A 12,023-nucleotide genomic window follows, 5' to 3' on the forward strand; every position below is an offset into this window, starting at 1 on the left:
ACAGGTTACAATAAGAAATGCAAGGTTCAGGCAGCCAAACAATCTTAATGCTGTTCTATGCTGCCACCACGCATTAACCACAGAAGTATGAGCGTTTCAGTGTTTCAGCGTTTCAGTGTTTTTAGTCCCAGATAATCAAATCTTATTTTTAAAGGCACATTAGTTTTATTCATATTTTTCCCCTTATGTTACTACAGTGCAGAGTTATTTCCATACCTAAACATGTTTGTATTTCTTTTAAATATAATCTTAACTCTGGATTTCCAGGGTTTGTAGGACTTGGTTTGAGAATAATTCCAACATCCTTGTGATGATTTTTGCTCTTCAATTACTGACGTATACTCTCAATCTTAACTCCATTTTATTGTCATGCAGCTTCACCCTGAAAAGTCATGCTGTAAAATGGTACCTTCTCACCCAACATCTCGGGCCTAGAGGCATGATTCTCATTACACTTACTCCAAGGTAAATCAAGAGTAAATCACTAGTGTAAGGGAAATTGGAATCTTGCCCTCAGTGTGTATTCAAAGTCATATCCTCTCTAAGGTTAGAAACAAAACTAAAGTTTTACTACTTTTTCTTGCAGTTAGCACTGCAGAGCCAGCCTAACTAAAGGACCATCAGTGGGATCCTAGTCCTTTTCACACATCACCAACAAAACAAATAAGTAGTTTCCAATGTCATTTGCAAATAGAGGGGTTGCACAGGTATAAATGAAGCCAGAATTTGCCCTGCAGAATATTGACAGAAGGCACTAATTTCAAATCCCAGATTCACTTTGCGGGGGGCTGACTCTTTAAGTGGGGGGGAATCTTTTGAATTGTAAAGTGAGCCCATTTGTAAGGAGATCACTAAGAAAACATCAGCATGGGACTGTGTGGCACCATTTCTACGGAGTGCCTTTTTAAAGAAGGGCTTTTAGGATGACATCAACAGGACTCCACTGGGAATTTCATGGGCATGCCTACATGATTCAGCCACCTGATTCCATTAATATATCAAAACTTTTTTAAACTAGTGTGGCTCACTCCAAAGCAGATATTTTGTTATCTGAGATGTTAGAGATATTGAGTATCTTAACGTTTGGTACTATACAAGTTTCCTACAGGTATTTGGCATTACAAGACACCTGTTTGACCTTCATTTAGAACTCATGTGTCTCTCACATGGTAGGATATAAGGTCAAATGATATTTTGGGCCTGATCCTAGGTTCTTTACACATCTAAAACCTCTACTGTATTCTGTGTTTATATGAGGAACCAAAGCAACACCTTAAGCTTTGAATCTGAATCCCTGCACAGGTGTTCATAACAAAACCATGATTATAAGGAGTATAATAGCTCTTTATATGCATTCATGTTATACGGCATATTTATTATCAAATTATTGTTACAACGTTATTTTGAGAGTATTTAACAGATGAACATCTAAAAATATAGGACCATATAGCAATGACCTTTTTAGTACCACTTTGCAATCTCTTTTTAAGTGCATTTACTATGTCCCATGTGAATATGTTTGATGGCACTGTTGGGGAGGGGGGGATTCCGTCCCTCCTAATTCTATGAAAAAGTCCTAACATAATGTAATAATCTTTCCGTGGAATTTTTCAACCCAGCCATAGAAGTCTATGTCAGGCATATAATTCTGTATTAACAATTCTATTGAACAGATATCATTCTTGATTAAATTCAGTGGGGGGTTATAGTAAGTTTTACAGGACTCTATTTAATTTCTATGGAATCCTATTGGCTTCTTTCTTTATTGTTTTCTGTAAGAATTTTGCATAACAAAATGTTTATAATTTTAATTTTTCTTTTGTCATCCTTCTACAGTTTGTGTCTCTGGAGACTGATGATGATCTGAACAGTGGTGAGAAGGAAGGATGGTTTGTGGTTAAGGTATGTTGGGCACATCAGTCAATCTTTCTGTGCTTCAGTTCCCCATCTGAAAAAGGGGGATAATACATTCCTGAGAGGGTTGTTGTGAGGATAAATCCATAAATACTCAGGAGGAATTCAGGTGGTGGGAGCCATATGAGTACTTAGATAGTGGAAAGTGCACTAATGATTCCTGAACAATCAGAAAACATTACTGGAACTAAATCTTGCTTCAGAAAAATTACTGGTTCAGAAACAGAGCTCTGGAATGGGTGATATAGTACAGAGGAGAATGAAGATAATTCTTGGTTTGTGGTTGGAACTGAAATAGCTATGTAGTTAGCCACAGCAAAAATTTCTGGAAGCCAGAATAAATAGATTCCAGTTTTTCTAGGTCCTTCCTTTGAAAAATAATTACACGTACGTAGCTGCCAACTTCTGTTGGCTCAGTTATTAGTCTTCTTGCAAACTCAACTCTAACTCTCCATTAGTGATTACAATAGGCTTTCTTTGTCTTTATATGGTTGTTTCGTATCCCACTGTAGTTAACTCAGACCACTCCCAATTACATTTTTATAGGTTAGGGAATGACAAGCCTTGTGATTCTGGGCATCGGTCCCACTTTTGAAATAGAACATAGCCTTTCCTGTTTACATGAAAGGTGTGCTAAACCCAAGGCTGTAGTCTGCTGTTAAAATTTAATATAATCAACAAAGAGTGATGTTTAATTAGTAAATATACTAAATAACCCCTTTTTTCACCCATTGATAGGACAAAATATACTGGAACTCATCCTGCTTCCCTAGCATTTGGTTCATATTTGGCTTATAAGTTTGTTCTTAGATAGTCAGTAGGCACCGCTGAAATGAAGAATAAATCTTTGCCCCAACGTGCACATTGTTTATATAGAAGGGAGTTCAGATCTCCTCACTGGAGGGTGTTCTCTCAGGGACATAGTCTATTAGCATTGCATTTTTGAGATTGCTCTGCATGCACCTGTATTACTGACATCTCTTTAAGCAGAAATTAATCAATTTACAAAGTGATGTGCGACTATTTAATCATGTGCAACTTCTGAGGATTTTCAGTCTTCAACATACTGCAATGATATATGTACTGTGGAACATAATACTGTACTTTTATACTTCCAAGATAATAAAAACTAAAAATACAGTGGTGGTTCTCTCCTTGGGTGGTACAGTGTGGTGTGGTGTGGCGTGGAGGAGGAAAAGCTGGCAGACGCATGTGGGAACAAAACTAAGGAGCTGTATGGACAATGTAGGAAATGTTAACGTGGAGTCAGTTATTCTTCTCTTCTCCATAAGATCAGTATTGCCTCATCCAATGCCTGATGAAATCACTGGAAAGACTCTTGTTGATTAAAAGTTGCTTTGGATTGGACCATACTAATATACCGGGAATTGGACATATCCCATTGCATAAGACAAACTGTATTGCATATGCATGGGATTTGTATTTTTGATATCAGGTTTTTGAAAGATTATGGAATTATTCAAAAATAGAATGCACATGGTTTTCTTTTGTTCACACTTTATTGAAGTTAACTGAGAATGTTATTGTTTTGGAAGCACTTTTGTTAATATTGAAACAACTTCTCTTATTTCAGCTCTCCTCTTGCATAATCTCTATTTAACCTGAAATTCACTCAGTCCTCTGTAAAATTCAAGAAATATTGTTCAGGAGGCAAGAGTAAAATAAGATATTGGTAAAGAATTCAGGATAAGTGCAAAGTCTTAAGCATGGAAATAACAAATTAGTCAGTCATCATTACTTTGCATCATTTTGGTTTATAGAACAAGCAAAGGTTGGGTCTGTATGCCGATGCAGTTCTTTGTTTGATATATTCCGCCAGACTGTTTGTACTTGACGGAAAGAAGTTCTGTTTGGCTGTCTACCAGTACTTCTCTTTGCTTCCTGAGGAGGAGGTCTGTGTAGAGCATGTAGGGTGACATTCCAGAGGCCAAACTGTCCATATAGTAACACTGCAGAGGTCCAGTGTGTTTAAACTTCTACTGCCATTAGAGTTATCAGTGAAGCTGAGATTGCCCATGTGAACTCACAAGGACAGCAGGACAGGAGACTCAATAAGTGTTTAATTTCCTAACAGGAACTAAAACTGCACCCAAAAATATAGATAGTTAACACAGTGACTGGCTGCAGGAATGGCAACATTTTGACCAAGGAAAACTTGCCAGTGTTGCCATTTATTTGTATTACAATGGCACCCAGACACCCTAACTGAAATTTGGGCCTCATTGCGCTAGGTGCTGTACAAACATGATTAGTGACAGTCCCTGCCCCAAAGAGTCAGAGTCTAAATAGACAAGAAAGACACTTGGCTGTGGGGAAGCAGCAGCACAGATCAGTGAAGTGCCTTGCCTCAGGTCACTTAGTGAATCAGTGGCAGAGCCAGGAGTAGAATCCAGGTCCCTTTACTCCTCGGCCAGTTCACTATTCACTGGGCAGTGCTGCCTCTAAACAGGGATTAAGTGGAATGTAAGTAGTGCATAGACTTTGTGCTGGCTCTCTGAACGGGGCGATTTGCACCCTTTGTGAATGCCATTTTATTTTAAATCAAGGAGCTATATGCATTTTCAGAAAGCTATAAACTTGTGACCAGACCCTATTGATATTTCATGTAAACAAACTAATTATGATTTTTGTGATTTTTGTATTTGTATATATTTGTATTTCTGTATTTTCTGAGCTAGTATCTGGGATTGCCCAGATAAGGGGTTCTTTCACCACCTTCCCTGTAACCCTGGGTGCTTCTGTACTGTGCAGATTTGGCTCAGAGCCCTGACACTAGCAGTCTGCCACAGCACAATGGCCTCACTCTGGTTTCTACCAGCCTGGTTACTCTTTAGCAGTGACACCAACAACCCTTCTGATCTTGAGTCTCCCCATCTCCTCTATCGCCCCTGTAGGGTCCAGTCCCTTTCACTGGATACTCACAGAAGTTACTAAGTTTGCTGCTGCCAGAGAGACAGAACACATAGCAGACTCGTAGCTGAGGACTTCACCCTTAGGTTTAATATGAAGCACTGAGATGATTTTATAATAAAACAAGAGTAAGTTTATTAACAAAGAACAAAAAGAAAAGGAGTACTTGTGGCACCTTAGAGACTAACCAATTTATTTGAGCATGAGCTTTCGTGAGCTACAGCTCACTTCATCGGATGAAGAGCTGTAGCTCACGAAAGCTCATGCTCAAATAAATTGGTTAGTCTCTAAGGTGCCACAAGTACTCCTTTTCTTTTTGCGAATACAGACTAACACGGCTGTTACTCTGAAACCTAACAAAGAACAGACATTTTAGTGATAGTAAATAAGAGTTCATGACACAGGCATGGGTTACAAGTCAAACCAAATCAAACCCGCTTCTAGTGACTAAAACGTAACTTCAGCATATTACAGTCTTTGTCTAAGCAGGCTCCTCACCTATAGTCAGTTCCCAGAGACCTCAACCCCGTTAGCTGGCCTCTTGTGTCCCCCAGGAGATCAGTGCCAAAATGGTTTCTGCTTCTGCTTGTAGTTCCCAAAGTCTACTGACTGTTTCCAGAGCCAGGAAAGCTTCCTGGGGTTGCAGGCTCCATCCCCCAGTATGACTATTAAGCAGTCTTCCCCACCACCACCTGTTTAGCTTTCTGACTTTGTTTACCCTTTCTCTGTCGATACACTTTTCATTATCCTCTGAGGTATTACCTGGCCCAATTTACACTGGAAACTCAGGAAAACAAGTAATACAACATTCCTATGTCTAGGACAGACTGGACTTATGCACTGCTTGCAAAACACCTTCTAAGAACATACTTCCAACACACATCTATAATTCTTTATACACCACCCGTACATACATCACACAATAATTTTAATTCCCAGCATGTTACTGATTTGGATATGATACCTTACATGACAGCTTTTAGATGCAGATTATGACAAGAGTGTGTTAGGGCAAGGAGTGTGTCAGGCCGATGTGAGTTACAGGATGAGGTGCTCTCTGGCAGTGGGACTGAGGGACTCCCTGGGTCACAGCTGTACAAATATGCTATCAACAAGACAAGGAGATGATAATCTCAGCCATCAAACCAAAAGCAATTCGCTCGGTTTTCTCACTCCTAATGCTCCAAGAAGAATTTCAAAGGCATTTGCTATTGGGTTGCTAACAGCTGCTTCTGTTCCTTTTATCCAGTAGATTCTAAAGCCCTGATCCAACTCCCATTAAAGACAATGGAGAGATTCCATTGACATCCCTGGGAGTTGGATCAGGCCCCATATAGTCTATGTTCTGTATCTGGAACATTTACACTGATACAAAATACAAATCCTGGAGTTTGCTAGGGAGGAGTTCTGCATAGCAATGTAACAGGGTGTGCCACTGTAATATAAATATTGGTTGATAATATTTGTGTGAGGGTTCACAAATGAGCACTCTACTAACTGTTTGCTTCTGCTTCATTGTACATGTTAGTTTGGGTGCTAGCATTTAGAAAAGCATTTAACATCTGCTAAAGTAAAATAGCAGAAAATAATTAATTAATTTAATTAATCTGAATATGAATTATGCTGATATTGTGAAGGCGGTGAATGTTATAAGCATTGCTTGGTCAGTTTTTATAAATGTTTGAGAACAGTTGCAAAATGACTGCATGTAATATTTTTAATTTCTAAAATATGTCCACTGAGATTTGAAAAACAAAATAAACCCTTCTAAGAATTAGCTGACAATAGGGCTGTCATTAACAAATGTTCCCAGTATTTTACCACAGCCCTTGGTTGACAGATGATGTGACAAAAGGAAGGCCATTTTATAGTTTCATTTTCTGTAAGTTTGCATTTAAACAAGTTTGAATGCTTGAAAGAAAAACTTGGATTTTGAATATCTTAACTTTTTCACTAAAAGTCAGTGCATTTTCATTTCATTGCCCACGGCACAGTAGTATATCTATGGTAACCTATAATGGTATCTGGTAAAATGTTCTGAAATATGGAACTCCTAATGAAACAAGCCATTGCACTGTTGAATAGGGAGGAATTTAATAGGTTATAAGAGAGAATCAGGGAATCAGTGACAAAAGCTAAAAGGAAGTTGAATAAAATTCAAAATATATAAAGATAATGTAGTGTTTTATAGCAGCTTGTGGGTTGATCATATACCACACAGCAATCCTTGACTATATAGCAGTGCTTCTAATATAACTGGGAATGTGCAGAAACTCTCAAAAGTGATCACTGCTTCCTGCTCAAAATAGGATGTGTGCTGCAGAAGCTACATCAAAGGCTTACCGCTCATCAGACACCACATTCTCCCATGCCTTCACTCAGCTCCGTGCATTTTCTATTAATTTCTATTACACACACTGCAGAACTTGCTAGAAGCAGCTTACCTGTTTGCTACCACACTTTGGACAGTTAGCACATTTCACAGATTCTTCATCAGTTTGATTTGTGTGCCGCAGCGTGCTCTACAAATTAAGACCTGAAATTCACTGCAGTGCAGAGGGCCCTATGCATTTCTTAAACCCAACTTCAACGATCTAAGTGGTGTTTAAGTGGTGCAAAGCCCTGCACGGATCCTCTACACTGGAGTGAATTTCACCCTATTGACTTGGAATGAATCGAGTCCTTATGTGCAAAGAAAGCAACAAAAGAAGTTTTGGAGCAAAAGTACACGTTCTGCCAGCTGCTTCCTTTCATGTGTCTCGTGAGCTAACTATGCAGTGAAGTAGCATTTTCCACCAGGGTATACTCTGTTGCCCCATATGATTTCCTACACTCGGCTACAGACTCGCCTTTAGTTCTGCTGGCAGCTTGTAAAGTAAAGAAAGAAACATGCTTTTGATTCTGTGATCCCTACCCTTAGTCTCCAGCCTCTAATGTTAGAGAAGCATTTCAAAGTCAGATGCCTTTGAAGTATTGTGATAATCAGACCTAAAAGAGGGGAAGTGATAATACTTCACTAATAGAATCATAGGAGAAACAGTGCCCAGGTAAATGAAGCATATGGATAAAGAGAAGGTTTGTATTGAAAATGGCTACAAATACTCTGGTAAAGCATTGGCAGTAGACCAAAACCCCAACTGGGGTTGCATTTTTGAGCGGATACCCTAGAGCAGTGTTTCCCAAAGTATGCACAGCACCCACCAGTGGGATTCAAAAGGCAAGCCAAGGGGGTGCAGGCAGCTTTCTCCATTGTTCTGCAGCATCTCAGCTTTCAGTAAAAAAAAGAAAAAAAGGAGGAATGCAATTAGTCTCGTTCTCCTGAAAAGAGGGGAGGGGGGAGGGCATGTAGCTTTCCAAAGAGCAGGAAATGTTGTTCTAGACAAATAAAAATGTTTGTTTAACCCTTTCTCTATATAGAAAAATGATGGAAAGAAAGATATGGGAACCAAAAATCCATAAACTGACACGGAAACTGTATAAATTTCCAGTAACTTGGTTATATGTGGCTTTGAAGCCTGGGCAGGTCACAGGTAACTCCTGTTCTTAATACCAGTGTAGAGTCTTGTTTTCTTCCTCTCGTCCCTAAAGACAGGTTCCCATAAGGCTCTGATTCAGTAAAGCCCTTCAACGTGTACTTAAAGTTAAGCACATGCTTAAGTGCTTGCTGAATTGGGGCTATACTGAATATTTTACTGCTCTACTTTTTGTTTTTTGAGAGAAGACATGGCATAGCCAGTCAGAGTAAGAACCACTTAATATGGTAAGTTTGTTTATAAAATGTACAGTTCCCAAATAAAACAAAGAAGCTAAAAAATCAGAAAACTTAGTATGGTTGTTCAGAAATGGTGGCATTTTTGTTTTCATAGAGATCTTTTTCTGGATCAAATTTGTAAATACATTTGAAAGTATCTGCTTTTTCTTGTAAATATTTATTAATTAGTCATTTTCCAATCCCAGTAAACCAATCTAATTAATTTTCCAAGCTATTTTTATGTCTATAGTACAAAATTTGCTCATAAGATAGTGGAAGTAATGATCCAAAAAAATGTTTTCAGCAGCAAGTGGAGACTTACTGAGCAAATATTCTGTTCCCAATTATTCAGAGCCATTCTGAGCTCCCTGTTTTTAATCACTTCACATAGACAATTAGTAATGCACTTAATACTGGAGTAAGCTTCTTTAACTAAAACATGGAAAATGTGGTTATGAAAACATTTGAAGTCTGTGACTTATTTTCTGGATAGACATGTTAACTTTTTAGCTAACATTGTTTGGATTTTTTATTTTTAGCCCAACACGTGCTAAAAGAGGGCAAAAATGGTTTGTGAATCAGATCCAAGCAATTTCCCAAGATATTTCATCATGATCAAGGCAGACTTTTATCAGACAAGACCATTTATATTGGCAATTTTTCAGAGGTTACCATTCTCAAATCAGGTTATTTACACGGATAACTCATACTTTACTCTGGACATTGATTCAGAGATTGCAATCATGTAGTAAAAAGCAATATGTTAAATTTTAACTGACCTTTAATAGACTTTTTAGTTTCTTTCTGATGTATAAACTCAAGTTAGCTATGAAGAGTCAATATATATTTTTAGCCCTGCAAATGTTAGCAAACAACTGAAGGTTAACTAAAAATTTTGACTGCCCTAGTTTTCAGTTTCATCTTCCTAGGTATTATTAAATGTAATATGTATTTTAATCAAATAATAGAATTGATTCACTTTTTACCCACAGTATGAAACTCTTTCTTGATTGCTAGCTAAAAGTACAGTAGTATAGTGCTCATCAGTTAAATGGGTTGAACTGATTAGGAAGTTAATTTTTACTTTTTCCCCTATTTTTTTTCTTGAATTTGCCTATAAGTGTGTGATGTGATGTGAGAGAAAAAAAATTTCCTTTTAGCTGAATCCCTCTTTGTTATGAACTATTATTCTGATTCTGCATTATGTCCAGGACACCCAAAATTGTGCAGTTAAAGGGACCCTCAGGTTGAAGGCCCCCAAACGTTTGCCAAAGGTCATACTGAGGTAAAAGAACAGAAGGTGATACTTTTCTGAGCTGCCTTCAGTATGCCTGTGGGCTCTGCTACGCTTCTTGGACTTTTCTCCTTCTTGATCAGGGTAAAAAAGTAAGTGGTGGTATCTCCTAGACATCATCTGCATTAAATTGTGTGGATCTGTGATCCTCCCTCTCCTTTCTTACGTGAAGAGAAATGAAATAGTTCATGCTGACAGATACAGTGCCATCCACTGGGTAGCTGAGTTAACCCCTCCCTGAGAAGAATGAATAGTTCTCACCTCTGATTGCTGCTGTTCCAGGTTCCCTGCAGACTCATCTCTGTATTATTTACACTTATTTCACACTTTTGAAGTTTTCTGCACAAACATACCACCTAGAGACTTTTTTTTATAATAAAAGTTGAGATTCTAGCAAACAAGATAGTAGCTTCGGAGAGGCACTAATAGGATGTAGGGCTGTGTACTGGCTGCTTCTGAGCTCTGACACTTGCAAATTAAAGAGCCAGCCCTAAAATAGCCCAAAGAATTGCAAACATAGGCTGAGATCCTCTAGTATGATTTATGTGGGAACATGACTATGCCCCCAGAGTCCCATTGAAATAAATTTGGGCTCTGTATGAGCACAAGGTTCTGCCTGCAAGGTTTCAGTTGCAAGATTGGGGTCAAATTTGTTTTAAAATATTTTATTTTTCTTGTTCTGAAAAGGAATAATATATAATAAGAGATAGAAATGACAAACTACTTTTTTATCCTAATTTCTTCACCTGATGGGAGATTACAATTTAAGACAATAGATTTTTATAGGAAAAAAATTTAGGGACTTAGGGAAGCCAAGGGACTCAGGCTTCTAAAATGTTACCTTTTCTTCTAGCAACAAACAAACATGTATTTAACATAGCTCTGAAAAGCTAAGAATCCTTTTTCACCAACATCTCTCTTCTTTCCTCTTGACCAGTAATATCCTGAAGCTTACCATTTTGTCTGGTCTGTCACCGACTGCACATTTGGTATTCTGAACATGTCCTTCATGTGGCTAACGGGTTTTGGCTGTGGCTTTATAACTGGAAGCTGTGAAAACACAAAATGTTCATATTCTGCTACATGAGCCAGAATGTGATTTTGAGGCCACAGTGCCACTGAGCAAGTATAGCACACAAGAAGGAGATGGACACAAACTGTAACACTTACTGCACATAAAACTAGCCAGGTCTGAGGAAGGAATGGGGAAGACATTCTGCTTTTCAACTAAGTGAGAAACATGGCAAACCATATAATACTCCATTCTATGGTGGCCACATACTTACTACAGCAAGAAATAAAGGTATTTGCAGAACCCAATGACCCAAAAATCATTTAATGATTTACATGCAGCAAAATAAGTGTGTCCCCTTAAATGGGCCCCTGTATAGATGCCACTTACGTGTAACATCCCATGTACATTGGCTGTTGTCCCAGTGGTGTAATGAACTAGGATATACATGCTGTTTGCGCACATAGATCTACACAGACTCTGTTAGGCTGCCTTGAAAATATCATTGCAGACTTCATTGCTAGGCCTCAGATGGTGTCTAAGCACCCACAGTGACCAGAATTTGGGGCCCAAGTTTTCCCATAGGTGCACAAATATTACTGAGATTTGGCTTCTCAGTTATATGTGTACTTAGGATAAATCTGTCTCTAAAATATTTCGTTCTGTCCCAAAACTTTCTAAAACTGCAGACTAAAAGAAATATAATCTACAGCTTCATTCCCTGCCAAGACCAATTCTGACTTACTTCAGGGCATACAGAAGATCAGTCTGACCTGTGCAGGGTTCAGTTGTATTTTGCTTTTCAGAGACCATTTTAATTCTTCACGGACTCATATATGGGGTTAAAATAACCTGTGAACTGGTCTTTTCACTATGTAAAGTTCCTAGATGATAGAAACACCGTGAGAAGACGAGATTTCATGCAGGTTTCAGCTGCATAAATGGCTGTCTCTGAGGTCAAAAATATGTAACTAAAAACATGAACAAAAATACTAACACTATGATATTCAGGTTTACCTGAATAGGCCCCCATTCAGCGACGTACTTAACCTTACACACATGCTTAAGTCTCATTGAAGTCAGGACTACTCACATACTTAAAGAGATTCATGTATTTAATA

This window comes from Chelonia mydas, chromosome 7, assembly GCF_015237465.2.
Source record: "Chelonia mydas isolate rCheMyd1 chromosome 7, rCheMyd1.pri.v2, whole genome shotgun sequence".
Taxonomy (NCBI): Eukaryota; Metazoa; Chordata; order Testudines; family Cheloniidae; genus Chelonia; species Chelonia mydas.